This window comes from Ambystoma mexicanum, chromosome 1q (assembly GCF_040938575.1).
Source record: "Ambystoma mexicanum isolate Mex_15411 chromosome 1q, UKY_AmexF1_1, whole genome shotgun sequence".
Lineage (NCBI taxonomy): Eukaryota > Metazoa > Chordata > Amphibia > Caudata > Ambystomatidae > Ambystoma > Ambystoma mexicanum.
The window spans coordinates 916,847,357-916,861,199 of record NC_090922.1 but is presented as its reverse complement, the minus strand read 5'-3'; positions in this window follow the sequence as shown (position 1 = coordinate 916,861,199).

The window sequence follows — 13,843 nt, the reverse complement described above, 5'->3', positions numbered from 1 at the left end:
TACGGGCGATAATTTGGGAGGCCCTCCAGCTAACCTGGTGGTTCTCAGAGGCACACCTACATAGTCCTCTGGCTTCATCAAGGTCCTGTCCACCGCTGTCATGCTTGCCCAGTGTCTCTCAATCCAGTAGAAGGCTGGCCATTCAAGAGGACACTTCTCAAAAACCTACTGGTGTTCTGTGGGATTGTTGCCAGTACTTTTGCATACTGGTCCCAGGCCCTAAGGGACATTAGGGAAGTATCTTACGGGAGCACCAAATGTGATTCATGTAGAGGAGGGGAGGACAGTGGCCTCCACCTCAGGCATCGGGTAAGGGTAGGTCAGGCTGACAGCCTGGACTCCAAATGCTTTACCTTTACACTTGGGGTCACCATTTTTGTGATCCAGAGCCCCACAATCCCAACAGGTACCAGGAATGCTGTGTACGGTACTGGAACCACTTGGAGCCTGCTTTGCAGCAGATGGACAATTACTCTTACTCCCACCCACATAGGACTAATCCCCATTATATTTTTGGGTTTTAGGAGAGGATGGTTCTGGTTTACTCGATTGTGACTGCTTCTGGAACTCCTCCGCCTTCTGAGAGGTCACCTTTTCTTTGTCCTTGTCATTCCCACTAGAGTCCTTAGGCAACACCCGGTGGGAGACCCACGCATCAGCCAGCATGGGCAGCTTAAAAGGATCTAAAATGTTCTGGTCAGCAACATACTGACACAGCTCTGGTGAACAGGCTTCAGAAAAATTTTCAAAAAATAAAAGGTGGGACAATTCAATAAACATTTTCACCTTGTAACCATCAATCTATCATGTTCATATGTGCAGCACTCACCCAGTGAACCCAAGACACATTCTCTCTTTTCTTAAATTCCCTGAACCTTTTAAGGTATTGGGTAGGTACCTTGCCAAACCTGGCAATCAAAGCAGACTTCATGCACTCATACTGACCGCATTCCTCCACACACAGTTGCAGAATGCAGTCATATCCAGTCTGAGGCACTATGCTTAACAAACACTTAGCCCAATCTCTCTTGTCATCATCATGGATTCCACAAGCCAACGGAAAAGCTTCAATCCATTGGAGGATGTCAGAACCCTCCGCATACACACCAACCCAATCTTTCATAAACTTGGTGGCTGGAACCCTACACTCTCAACTGGTTTCACTGAAGTCTCCACTGACATTCGCTGACATTCAGTGTCTGTGTTCTTAGGCTCAGGATTTCTATACTTTAGTTCCAGATCCCTGGCTTTAGGGTTCACTTGCTGTGCCAACTACTCTTTCTTAAACTCAGCTTCTGTTTCCAGCTTTTCATATATCCTTAATGATTCAAGTTCCAAGGCATTCCCTGAAGAAACATTGCTGGAGGTCGGAACAGAGGCAGCAGGAATGGTGGTGTTCTGGGAATCAGATTCAACAACACCCCCAGGGGTAGGGCCCTCATTGGTTACACCCCCCCCTTCAAGAGCTTCGCAATCAGTCTGGTAGTCACCAGGGCAGCTATCAGATCAGCCCTGTAAGTGGTTTCAACCCAGCACTCCACCTAAGTCAATGCCTAGCGTGAGATGCCCAGCTGGAACCCTTAATTATATATTTTTATGTCTAAAGTTCTTTTATTTCTGAATTCCCCCCGGTCTCACTGAACCAAGAAGTAGGTTGTTTTGCAAAGTTAAAAGATGTATTTGATGGATTGAACAAGATGTATATCACACTTTTATGAATATGAACAATATCTAGATATGACACTATTAATATTTATACAATGATCAGCAATGGGTGATATCACAACAATCAACAATCTCTTTGATCAGTAGGAGTATGAATGAGAAGAATAATGTAGCATGGAATAGAACTGTGTATGGGTTCAATGAAATGCAATGATAGGAAATTAATGCAGTACAGAAATAATACCTTTGTGTGTTCAATCAAATGCAATGTAATCACTCTTTCCCCCTGTTACTACTCAATCCCCCTAATATGCAATATAGAGATGGAAGGAGAGAAAACAGGTTTCATGAATAAACACTCAACCAATGCAGTTCAATCCCAATTCCCCCCAGCAAGCTTAGAGAAACAGGAATGATTTCAAAACAGGTCAAATGCTTTTGAATGTGGTTTGCAATGAATGGAAAAAATGCTAAAAATGGATTTAATTCTCTAAATTGGATTCAGAACTAGTGTGAGCTGCTTTGGATAGTTCCAGGTAACCACTAGCAATGATGTTTGAATAACTAGCAGATATGAAACTGAATTCAGAGGTTGAATGCAAAGAAATAGCTATTTTACATGTGGTGAAATTGTGCCAAATGCAGAATCGCAGCAAACTGTTCTGTGCACGTTAAGTGCAATTGTGGCATAACTATTAGGAGTTGGAATGTGGTTCTGAGTTATGAAAACTGAGGATGTTAGCTTCGATTTGACACTTAAATTTCGTTCCTAGCATGTACGGTTCAGAAGTTATGAAGGTTTTAGTAAAGGTCGATTTTTCTCAAAAAGTGTCAAGATTTCAAATGAAAGATGCGCTTTTGAAGATTACAAACAAGGATTGGCTTTACACTAAGGGGCTATGAAGATCCGAGATACCAACGGTACAGCCACCAGTCCAGAGGCGCCTCTGTCTGATCTTTGCCCGCTGCGACACTTGCCTTTCTTCAGCAAATATATATCAGCACAAAGATGATTTATCACTACAGTTATCACAGGATTATATGGATAAGAGAAGGATTCAGGACAGACAAAAGAGATTATAAAATGCAGTTCTGGATATGATAGAATGGGTTGGATGGGATTACTTATGGATATATGCTAAATACTCACAACTATGGTTTTGGAACAGGCCCATCATGATCTGGTCAAAGGTTTTGGACTGGAAACTGCTAGCCACCGGACAGTTTTCAGGTGCTTTGTTCTGCACTCAGCAAGGCACTCTGGTCTCTGCACGGCCTCTTGGATTGGATCTGACGGGTTGGTTCTGGGTTAGAGCTCGGCTCTACTGGTTTGGATCTCTGGGTTCTAGCAAGAGTTCTTGGCAAAAACCAGAAAAACAGCACAGCCCGGCTGTTGAATTTGTTATGCCCCTTGGAAGTTTGGGGTTAAAATCAAGTTGCAAGATTTTAACGGCCAGCTGAGAAGGGTCCAGCTTTAGGATTTGCCCTTCTGCTTTCAGAGTTCTGGAGTCTGGATCTGGGTTCTTCCTGCAGAGCACTTCGCCAGTAAATCAGTTGATGGGTGAATGTTTCTGTCTCTTGGTCCTCAACAGTCCGTATTTATGTATTTCCCATAGGGGTGGGTAGGCTGATTATAAAAGCCCAACCCTCTAAGAAGCGTATTGGTTAAGGTATTCCCTCTCTCCTGATTTGAGAAGGAAACAGAGTGTCATGATGTGTCATGATGATGCTGTGTTTATGGTCCAGGGGAAAAAACCTCTCCTTTGTTTTTACACAGAAAATCTATTTCTCATATAAAGCATATTTACAATATCACCAACTTGCTAATAATACATATTTACATCCCAAATTAAATAAGGCACGTATCTGCCCAAGTCCCATCTTCTTAAGAGTTTTGGTTCACAATTGACAGTTTTTCCGCGCTTTTGGTTGGTTACCCAGTGTCAGATCTGTACAGATTTTTCCACATGCATGCACATAACATCTGGGCATACTCCTGTGAAGTTTCATATTTTTAGCATTATCACAACTGCTACAAAGTCAACATTTTGATAGTTCTGTCTCTGAATATCACACAAATTCCAGAGTAATTTTAAAACGTGAGCAGAAATTTCATTTTACCAACACTATATTTACAGATTTTTACCAATTTTGTTCAGTTTTCTATGAGTCTTTTTCAAAAAGATATTTTCTGTGCTCTCCGAATAAACAAAACTGTCTGTCCCCGCCCCCAAGGTTTCGCTTGGCCAGAGCAGTCCCAGGCTTCTTCCTGCCAGCAGTTGTTTTCTGTCAACGCCCAAATTAGCATTTCCTTTCAGTCAAGGGAGTCTTTTGTCTCCTGTCAGAGCAACAGGCCAAAGTCCCCTCCCACTTCCTTTCACACCTCCCTGCCAGTTCCTCAGCAGAGAGCAGGGGGGAAGATTCCTTTGTTTGGGAGAAACTGTGGAATGTCTTTGAAACACAGTGTGGCTAGCTTTAACTTACTTTTAAAACAATGTTTTAAATAGTCTTTTTCTAAAATACAAATTACATTTTTACAAATATAGCCACACATCTCTTAATTCCAGCCTTTCTAAAACATAGAGATTGAATTGTACAATCTATATTGCTTTTGATAGGAAGTCTCTTCCTTTCCATACTTTGATTTTAATGTACAAGTTTTAAACTGACAGGTTAAGTAAATGACAGTTTCTGAAACAGGCGAGCGGCGGTACTGCGCCCATATCTGACATATTTTTCCAATGCAAGCATCTTTGAATGTGGATTTTCTTCTGACAAAATGTACTTCTGCTGACCTTGGGCTTAAGTGAATTCTTTAAATAAAGTGATGTTTAACACCCAACAAGGATGTTGGATCTTTTGTGATGTTTGGGAACCATGATTTTTGCACTTTCCACAGCCAAGGAAAAACGGATTTTTAAAGCAGTTCTGGGTTTCCGTTGCAATGCAGCACTGCTTTTTCAAGTAGTTTCATTTTCCTCTGTAGGCAACCAAATAATAGGTTTTGGCAGTGGTCTCCTGTGTTACCACTGACATAGGAAAAATTGATTGGCGGCTTATTTTTCAGGTTTTCTTTCACACTTCTTGGTGATTTTTAGCGAGCATAAGGCGTTTCGCCGGCCGTTCTGTTGTTTTGATGAACACAGCACACAGTGATGTTGCAGGGCATAGACTAGTGGGTTAGACTTTCTCCAGCAGGACTGCAGCACCGGTCAACGTTTGGTGGCGGTGGACAGCTGTCCGGTGCTTCTCATTGTTCTCCTCAGCAGTGCCCTTCTCCAGTCAGCAGCCTTTCATAGGTCTGTCTACCAGGGAGCTTTGGCAAAGATCAGCTTGTGCACGATGGTCGTTCGTAGCTCTGGAAGAGGTCCCGTAGCCAGGTCCTCTCTTGGATCAGTTCCTTGAAGGCCCTGCAGCTTTCAGATTAGCGAAGGACAGCAGCAGCAGTTCTTCTTCTTCCAGTGGGCTTCAAAGTTGAGCATCCGTATCAACTTCAGCTTCTGAATGACTTCTAGCAGTGAGAGGCCCCCAGATATACTGTTGATCTCCCATTCACTCTGCTGGGTCACACATAGGCAACCAATCACTCAGAAGGGCATTCAGACAGTCAGGCAGCCAATCGACTCACAGTGCATTCAGGCCATTCTTCTCCATTCAGACACTCACAACACAGAATGTGGATTCGGAAAGCACTCTGCCATTCAGCACCACACACTGCATTCATACCAGTTTCGGGCAGGGCTGTGTCAGTCATTGTGTCAACACCAGATACTAGACAGCCATAACACAAAATGCAAATTCGTCACACACTCCATTCACCCAGGTCCCACCCCAAGGGCTTACCCACAACATACAGTCATTGGGAAGGCTCCAGCCAGTCTGGCCAGGACATACCCACAATACCATATATGGAACTTCCACCCAACAGCCAGTCAGGGGGAAGGGACAGAGTCAGGGTTTCCCGGGACTTCAGGAAAAGTAAGGTAACAGGCAATAGAAAGCAAGAGGCCACGGGTGCCATCTTGTCTCCATCATGAATCCACTGATTCCAATGACAGGGCCTGGGCATCCCAAAATGGAGGATGTGCAGGGCACCTGTCAATTCAGCACAGAGCTGCCACCAGCCCGGACCCTGCTCTGTGGGCCACACACAGGTGCCCAAAAACATACGCTAGTAGTACAGGGTCATACTCCCACCCATGGGTACCAAATCAAAAAGATTAAGAACCGCACCGCCAGGAGTCCCACATGAACTCCTGCGCAGACAACAAGACAGAAAATACATGCTAAGGCAATAAAGGACAAGGATACAGAGGCCCTGTCCCTCCCATGCATTTCCAGCATCACATTAGGGTCTTGCTCCAATCTTTTATATGAGTCTATATCACTCAATAGGCGCATGCATTCGGTTTCATATTCTGTTGTTTCCATGATTATAATTCCCCCACCTTTGTCCGCCAGTTTAACAGTTATCCCTTGTGTGTCACACAGTTTTTTTAGAGACACTCTCTCTCGAATTTGCTCAAATGTCCGGTTCGTAGTTCTTCTTTTCAATGGCACTCAGTTTTTTTTTTATCACTACATTTTCAAAAGTTAAGATCTCTGGTGGTGTTGAATATCTCATTTCCCGACCCTACTTCTCCGTTTATTTCCATCTGTTGAGTAGGTAAATAGATCCCCAAAAGGTGCTTAAGACACAAGTTTCTGAAAAACCGGTGTGACTCTAGTTCAGTAATAAAAGGGTCCACGTTCGTCCATGGGACATACGACAGTCCCTTTGAGATCAAATTTAATTCTATAGTATACAAAACATTAATGTAATTAAGGATGACATCCTAGTAACTATGGATGTTGAATCCTTATATACCTCTATACCACAAATGGAGTGCCTAGAGGTACTAGGCGATTTCCTTCACCAATGCAACAAACCCCTCAATCCACCTACAGGATTTATTCTAGAATGCATCCGTTTGGTGATGACACATTATTTGCTTGTACAAGCAAAGCACCAACTGTATAAGCAAGAAAGGGTAGTTAGTATGGGGGTGACATTCCCTCAACTGAAGAAAAGGCTATCTGAGTGAGAGTACCCTAAAAAACTGGTAAGAGACCATCTGAAGAGGGCGGCAAATACAAGCTGGGAAGTATGTTTAACAGCCATGAAAAAAACAAAAATGGCAGGCTTGGGTGTGTTACTACCTTTAACACAATAAGTAGTGAAATAAAGAAGATCCTTAACCACAACTGGAATCTAGTCAAACAACGCAGGAGCCTCTCAAAGAAACCGATGTTTGCTTTTAGAAGTAACCAAAATTTAAAACAAAAATTGGTACATATATATAGAGAGACTACAAGAGAGCAGACAGTCTTAAATCAATGGGGTTTACCTCCAGTAACAAGCCAGCATTAATGTGGTACCTGTGCTGCCTGCCCTATGACCGAAACAAAACATGAATTTAACTATGGGACAACAAGGTGGCAACTAAGAAATCACACCAATTGTCTGACGAAAAATGTGATCTATGGTATTAAATATCCATGCAAACTGATATATATTGGAAAAACTACCCGAGAGGTGAGGATATCTAAACACAGGTCCTGCATGCGATATCAAGTGGCAGATAAGCCTCTTGCGGACCACTTTGTACGACTGAACCAGAAGGATACCGATTTGAAATGGTTTGTACTACAGTCCTTCAAACCACAGACGAGGGGTGGTGATATGGCAACAACACTGCACCGGATAGAGCAACGTTGGATATATTCACTAGACACAGTACTGTAAGGGCTTAATGGAATAACCTTATCACAAAAGGTTCAGGACAACATGAATGGACCCCATATATGTACTATGAAAGAATGGAAGACCCGGAGTAATAGCACAAAAGGTGGAACTATTGAGATAAAAATGAACTGAAAGAACTTATTCCCACTGCAATTCAGGTCAGACAAATGATACCATAATTGATATGTAATAAATAGGGAGTCGCTCCACATCACTGACCCTCTGCATTTCAAGAACTGAAAACCAACTATGGGCCATGGTTTATGCTAGTTAACCTAGAATGATTCTGAAGGGAAACACTCGTTTTCAAATCAGAGTTTTCCCCGACATGCTTTGATCCCATAATGGGTCTACTAGCCTTAGTGCTAGATAGCCGGCATGCTCAGGAAGTAGTAGTTCCGATGTGTTGCCATGGCAACTGTTAGTCATAGTGATGACATAGAATAATAACAAACTATCATTGATTTTGGGTACTAGCTTATAGCTTTGAGAGTAAAGAAAATGAAATAACAAACCATATGACTATAAGATACAGGCTTTAAGTGCATTCAGAAGACAAACATCCATGAGTTAGTACGGATCCTTTCCTGTCCCCTTTCTATGTTTATCAAATTAACATAGAGTAGCAGCTAGTGAGAAGTGCGGATATGGATGTGCCCGCGATTGTGCCTGAGTGGAGACAAGTGAGTCACGGTAAGAACAACTAAACTGTATCTATCTAATGAAGTCTGGATGATAAACAGACTAGAAGAACACAGGCGTAGTAGGGCACAGCGCAGTGCTTTTGGAAAAGTAAGAATTTTATTTAACTCTGAATGAGCGTAGGAAAAGCTGATACGAATGTGTAGACACCACGAAAAACAGATGCGAAAATTAAGACATCACGGATAAGTAGATTGAGAACGAGCGAGTGGGCGAATACCGAGAGGAGCATTTGAATAAAACTAAAAATCTGATTGTGAATGTTTAAGGTAATGAGATGTCACGTAAGCAGTGGAACTATGAGGAAGCTGGGGAATGCCCAGGGAGATGTTATACCGCATGACAAGCGTTTTCGTAAAGAAATTCTAAATAAAAATGAAAAGTCAATCGTATAAACACGCAATACTAAGAGCATGAGATGTATCACATATGCCAAAACCAAGAAGGGTAAGATGGTGTAGAAATTGTGATGTATACCAATAACGGATTAACAATAAAATTGATGATATACACAGTGAGGTACTGTTGGAACTGATTTGAAATAAGGAGGAGTAGCCACTAGGATGAAGTTCAAGAACATTGAATAAAATAAAGATACGACATTTGAGAAAGGAGAGTGAGGAGATGCCCTCCAAAGAAGCAGTAAGTTTGGAATTTAACTTATGCCTCACCCAGAAAAATTTGAGAATAAAGACATCAGAGTAGGTTGCCTGGCATAATCTAAAAAGTGTTTTCCCCGATGTAGGTGAACCGAACGGATACGCTGTGTGCTGAGAATAAGACATTAAACCATACATACATGAGAGCCTGTGAAGGATTTAGTCCACAACATCTGCAACCCCTCCGACAACTATAAGTGGAGGTGAGTGGGATGTACGTAACTACTAGAAGAGTTACTCTGACACAATAATAGTGAATACATAAATGAGGATGACAAATAAAGAAATTACATTAGGTTTTACTGTTGTGTATTTTTATAGATGGTGTGGCTCACCTCAGTCTATCAGAAGGAAGACATAACGAGTACTTCCCTTTGTGCCCTGATGAAGGTTGAAACAACAAAGGGGCAAGATTGGTTGTGCCCATCCCAGACAACCAAAACACGTGTCGACCAGTAGAATTGTTTGTTATATTGATATACAGACAATTACACCTGTATTGAAGAAAGGGTTAAAAAAACCCATTGTGGATCAATTGTTGTAGAAGATGATATAGGTATGATCACCCATATGAGAAGCCATGTTAGAGTTCTGGTATGCGAGTGTGAGCATGAATGTATGATGGGATACATTTTTGTGAGCCAAGTAACTAATGTATAATTACTATATGTACATATTCAGATTAAATATATTGTATTTTTGTATTTTGGAATATAAAATGTTTATTCGAACGAATAAGAGAATAAGGGAATATTGTCATCCGCAATCCACTGGTCCATACTGTTATATTTTCTGTATCTTTACCTGAAGGACCAGGGATTTATTTCAGGTAACCCCTATGTGTTTTGAATCTGTACATGGGATAGGCATCCTGTGCATGCCCTGTTCATGATATAGATTGTTTCAGGATCATGTGTCACTAGTTCTAGGAGAATAAATCCCTGCAGTCCTCGATGAAGGTCCAATGCAAATTTGGGACAGGGGTGAGTCAGTATTCCCAAAATGGCCTGTTTAGGACATTTTGGGAATGCCTCCCTCATAGAAGGGTCATTCTGAGACAGCCTTAAGACTGGTCTCATAGGACCACTTTTGAAAAAGCCAAGCCTAAACGAGATGACCTGACCAACTACTAGTCCATTACAAACCTTGTGTTTATTGGCAAAATCTCAGAAAAGATAGTCACTACGCAACAACTCTACATAAATGAACAACTTCACCACTCAATGACTATCAGCCAGGATTCACCCCCAAGTGTAGCACTGAAACAGCCACCATCTAGGTGGTGGATGATGCCCTACAAATCATGGATAAAGGTGACTCATGCCCCATCATCCACCTTAACCTCTCAGCTCCATTCGACACCATCAGCCACTGTATACTCCTCCCTCCGACAGGATGGGATTCTCTGGCAGTGTCCTGAATTGGTTTACCTCCTATCTCTTGGGCAGAAACAAGGCCGTCCAGATGAATTTGTTGCCTTCTAACCAACTCCCAGTCTCCTGCGGAGTGTCCCACAGCTCCATCCTCTCACCAAGCCAAAGCTCTGCGCACTCTTCTCAAAGATCCAGATATAGCCATCACCAATGCACAGATGATATTCAGTTGTACATGAGAGTAATAAACCCACAGGACATCAGCCATTTCTGCAATCACATAGCCATCATCCATTCACGGACGTTGACTGCCTACTTCAAGCTTAATCCATTCAAGACTGAATTCATCCTCATCAATTCACCTGCTAAACAACAAGTTGATCAACAATGGCTCATTGACAAGCGCCTAAATGGATTTGATCTACAACTCTTGGATTCCGCAAAATCCTTAGGTTTCAGCACTGAAAGCAGCCTGTCTTTCCAGAAACACATAGCCAATAAGGCTGAAACAGCCTGTCTCCAAATCTCCACCCTTTGGAAAATCAAACACTTCATTCCACCTCAGGACTTCTGGACCATAGTGCAGGCTGTTTTGGTCTTGCAAATCGATCAGGTAAATGCACCCCTCTCATCTGCTCACTTGGCTCTGCTAAAAGCTGTCCACCACACTGCAGCATGTCTTCATATTGGTGCATGGAAATTTGATTGAATCTCCCTGGGCCTATGCAAACTACACTGGGTTAATTTCCAGGCCAGGATACTCTTCAGGACAGTGTGCAGTCACGAGTGCACCACCACCATTCCTGGTGGCTAAGCTCCACATTTCTGGTGGCACACACTTCTTGTGCAGCAAATCGACAAACTGGCTTGAAGCACAACTGTTCCGCAAGGAGAAGACCCATAAACAATCCTTCTCTTATCACATGCCCACCTTCTGGAACTCAATCCAGCATCAGCTCAGAATGCCCCCATAATTTTCCAATTTCGGAGGTGCTAGTATGCATTTGTACATAATGGCCATTAAAGGTTATGAGTGCTTGGCCCAGTCCCTGCTAGCCACCCATATCTAATTGACATGTAAATGGATGGAGAGAGGCACACTAAGGAAATAAGCAGGGGGTTTATGTAATATGATGGTCAATTATGTGTGTGACTACGGTTCAAATTTCTGTCATGAAAGGTAGCTATGTTCTTATGTCAGCAGTGTAGTACAGAGTGTCACTCGAGTTGTATATGAAAGAAGATGTGTGCGAAGTGCGGTGAGATATGGTGAGATATGGCAGAGGAAAAAAAATAGCATTGGCTATAATCAAGTGAAATCCTAGACTCAGTAAATTTGGCAAATTTGAATACATCTGGGATGATAACTGTTGGCCAGTGCATTCTGCATGTGTCTTGCTATCATTTGGTGGCTGCATTCATGACCCCACTTTAACGTAAAAGTGGCATTCTGCAAAAACCTGCATTACGTGCAGTGGTGCACATTCTACAATAGCCGTGAAACCGTACGTTGGTCGCACTCATGGAATTGACTAAGTGTAACAACCCTTCCAAGTGCTATACAAAGGCTATAAGCAGTGACTCCATCTGAGTGGGAAAAACTGCTCACTCTCGGTATCAATCTAATTGCATTATATTGCCAATCCTCAGTGCTCATCTCAGTGCGATACGATGCCCACTCTCAAGTACATCCAGCTGCAATACATTGCCCCTATCAGACAGTTCAGGTGCAGAGAGATAGTACAAGCTCAAAATTCATTAAAGAGTAGTCCACACTCCCCTAAACAGTCCAAATGCAGGACATAGTCCAATCCTAAGTCTATCCAGGTGCAACACATTTACTGCGCTCAAAAAACAATCTAAGTGCATTATATTGCCCACCCACAGTGCTCATCAAAGTGCGATACACTGCCCACTCTCAAGTCCGTCCAGCTGAAATACATTGCCCCCATCAGTTCAGGTGCAGAGAGATAGTCCAACTTCAAAATGCATTAAAGAGTAGTCCATAGCCCTCCTCTAAACAGTCCAGATGCAGCACATAGTCCACTCTCATGTCCATCCAGGTGCAGCCCATTTCCCACCCTCAAAAATCAATCCAAGTGCATTATATTGCAGGCCCTCAGTGTTCTTCTAAGTGCGATACGCTGCACACATTCAATTCTGCCCAACTTCAATGCATTACTCCCATCAAGAAAACTCAAGTGCGGAGAAAAGGCCCACCAGCTGAAGGCATTAAAGAGTAATACATTGCCTGGCAACAGATGATCAGAATGCAACCCATAATCCACTCCCAAATCCATACAGGTGCAACACATTGCCCACCCTCAGGGAAGGGGGATAGTTGAGCAATAGGTTTCATTTAGAACATATGTGAAACAGTGTAACATGTACAGTGATTAAAGATAGCGTGCAGATGTTTGATAATTATGAAAGGCCAGTGCATGTTTTACCAAGTACGAATGAAAATAAAAGAATTTGATAAAGGCTTTTACTATGGAGAAATTGAAGATGCTATTATTTGTTAGGGGTACAATAAGGGGAAACAATATAAAAGTATGACTAGACTAGAGAAGAATGGGCATCTTCCTGCAGCAGAACTGTATCTCTCTCTTAGCACACCTTAGCTTCATGCCTGAGGCAATGTCACCTTAGGGAGGACAGCACACCATAACGGCAGTTCTGAAAGGGCTCAGTGAGCATGATTAGAACAAGTGCACCACAAATGCCAAAACTGAAACAACAATGGCTGCACCGAGGGATTTAAACATCCTTATGATGGGTTGGGAATCTCAAACATGCTCTCATAACACCATCCTGAAGAAACCAACGGCAGATATAGATTGCCCCAAGTTTCCCTAGGATAATGTAGGATAAAGTAATCGACCAATCCCGTGAACATGTGATGGAACTCAGTCTTTCAATGCATGCTCAACAGTTAGTGCTTAGTTCCTCAGGAGAAATTGCATCTGTTATTGTGGACATGTTTGATCCTTAGGCAAACCAGACAACGTGTTTTACTTTCTTCGACTTAAGGGACACCGATGATACTGTGACCGACACATTTTCTTCACTAGCCTGGTATCTTTAGCATGGTTCTTGTTGGCCACGCCCCACCCAGAGACGATCATCTTTCAAGTTATTTGGTTTGTTTGTAATAGAGCGCCTATGATGCATTGGAAACCGACAAAAAGTACTTGTATTTGTACTAGGTGAATTACTCAACTGCTAAAAAAAAATACAAAAACTGCATTCTTTTATCGGAAAGCAAAAATTATAATCTGAACAGTGACGTTATTTAGAACATTGCTTTCAAAACATAACTAGAAAATCAATCACTCGTTGGTATGAATTAAATGGTGCTCAAACTGTTGTGGAAATGATGGGAAAGATAAACAAAACAAGCACAGCCGAGACAGTGCATGTATTGAATATTTATTTAACATGGTTTAAAATGCTTCCTCGGCCGTTTAAAGCGGAATCCTGGGCTTCAATGCAAACTGCTTCTTTACACCGCAGAACAGATTCATCGCAGGGACCCGTGATCTCTGCACAGTCAGTTTGAATCTCCCCTGAACCATTTTGCACTCTCCTGGGTGAGCACAGGTTGCCTGCTGAGACAATCTGCCTGAGTGTTTTCTTTCCCTGGAACATTATGGCTC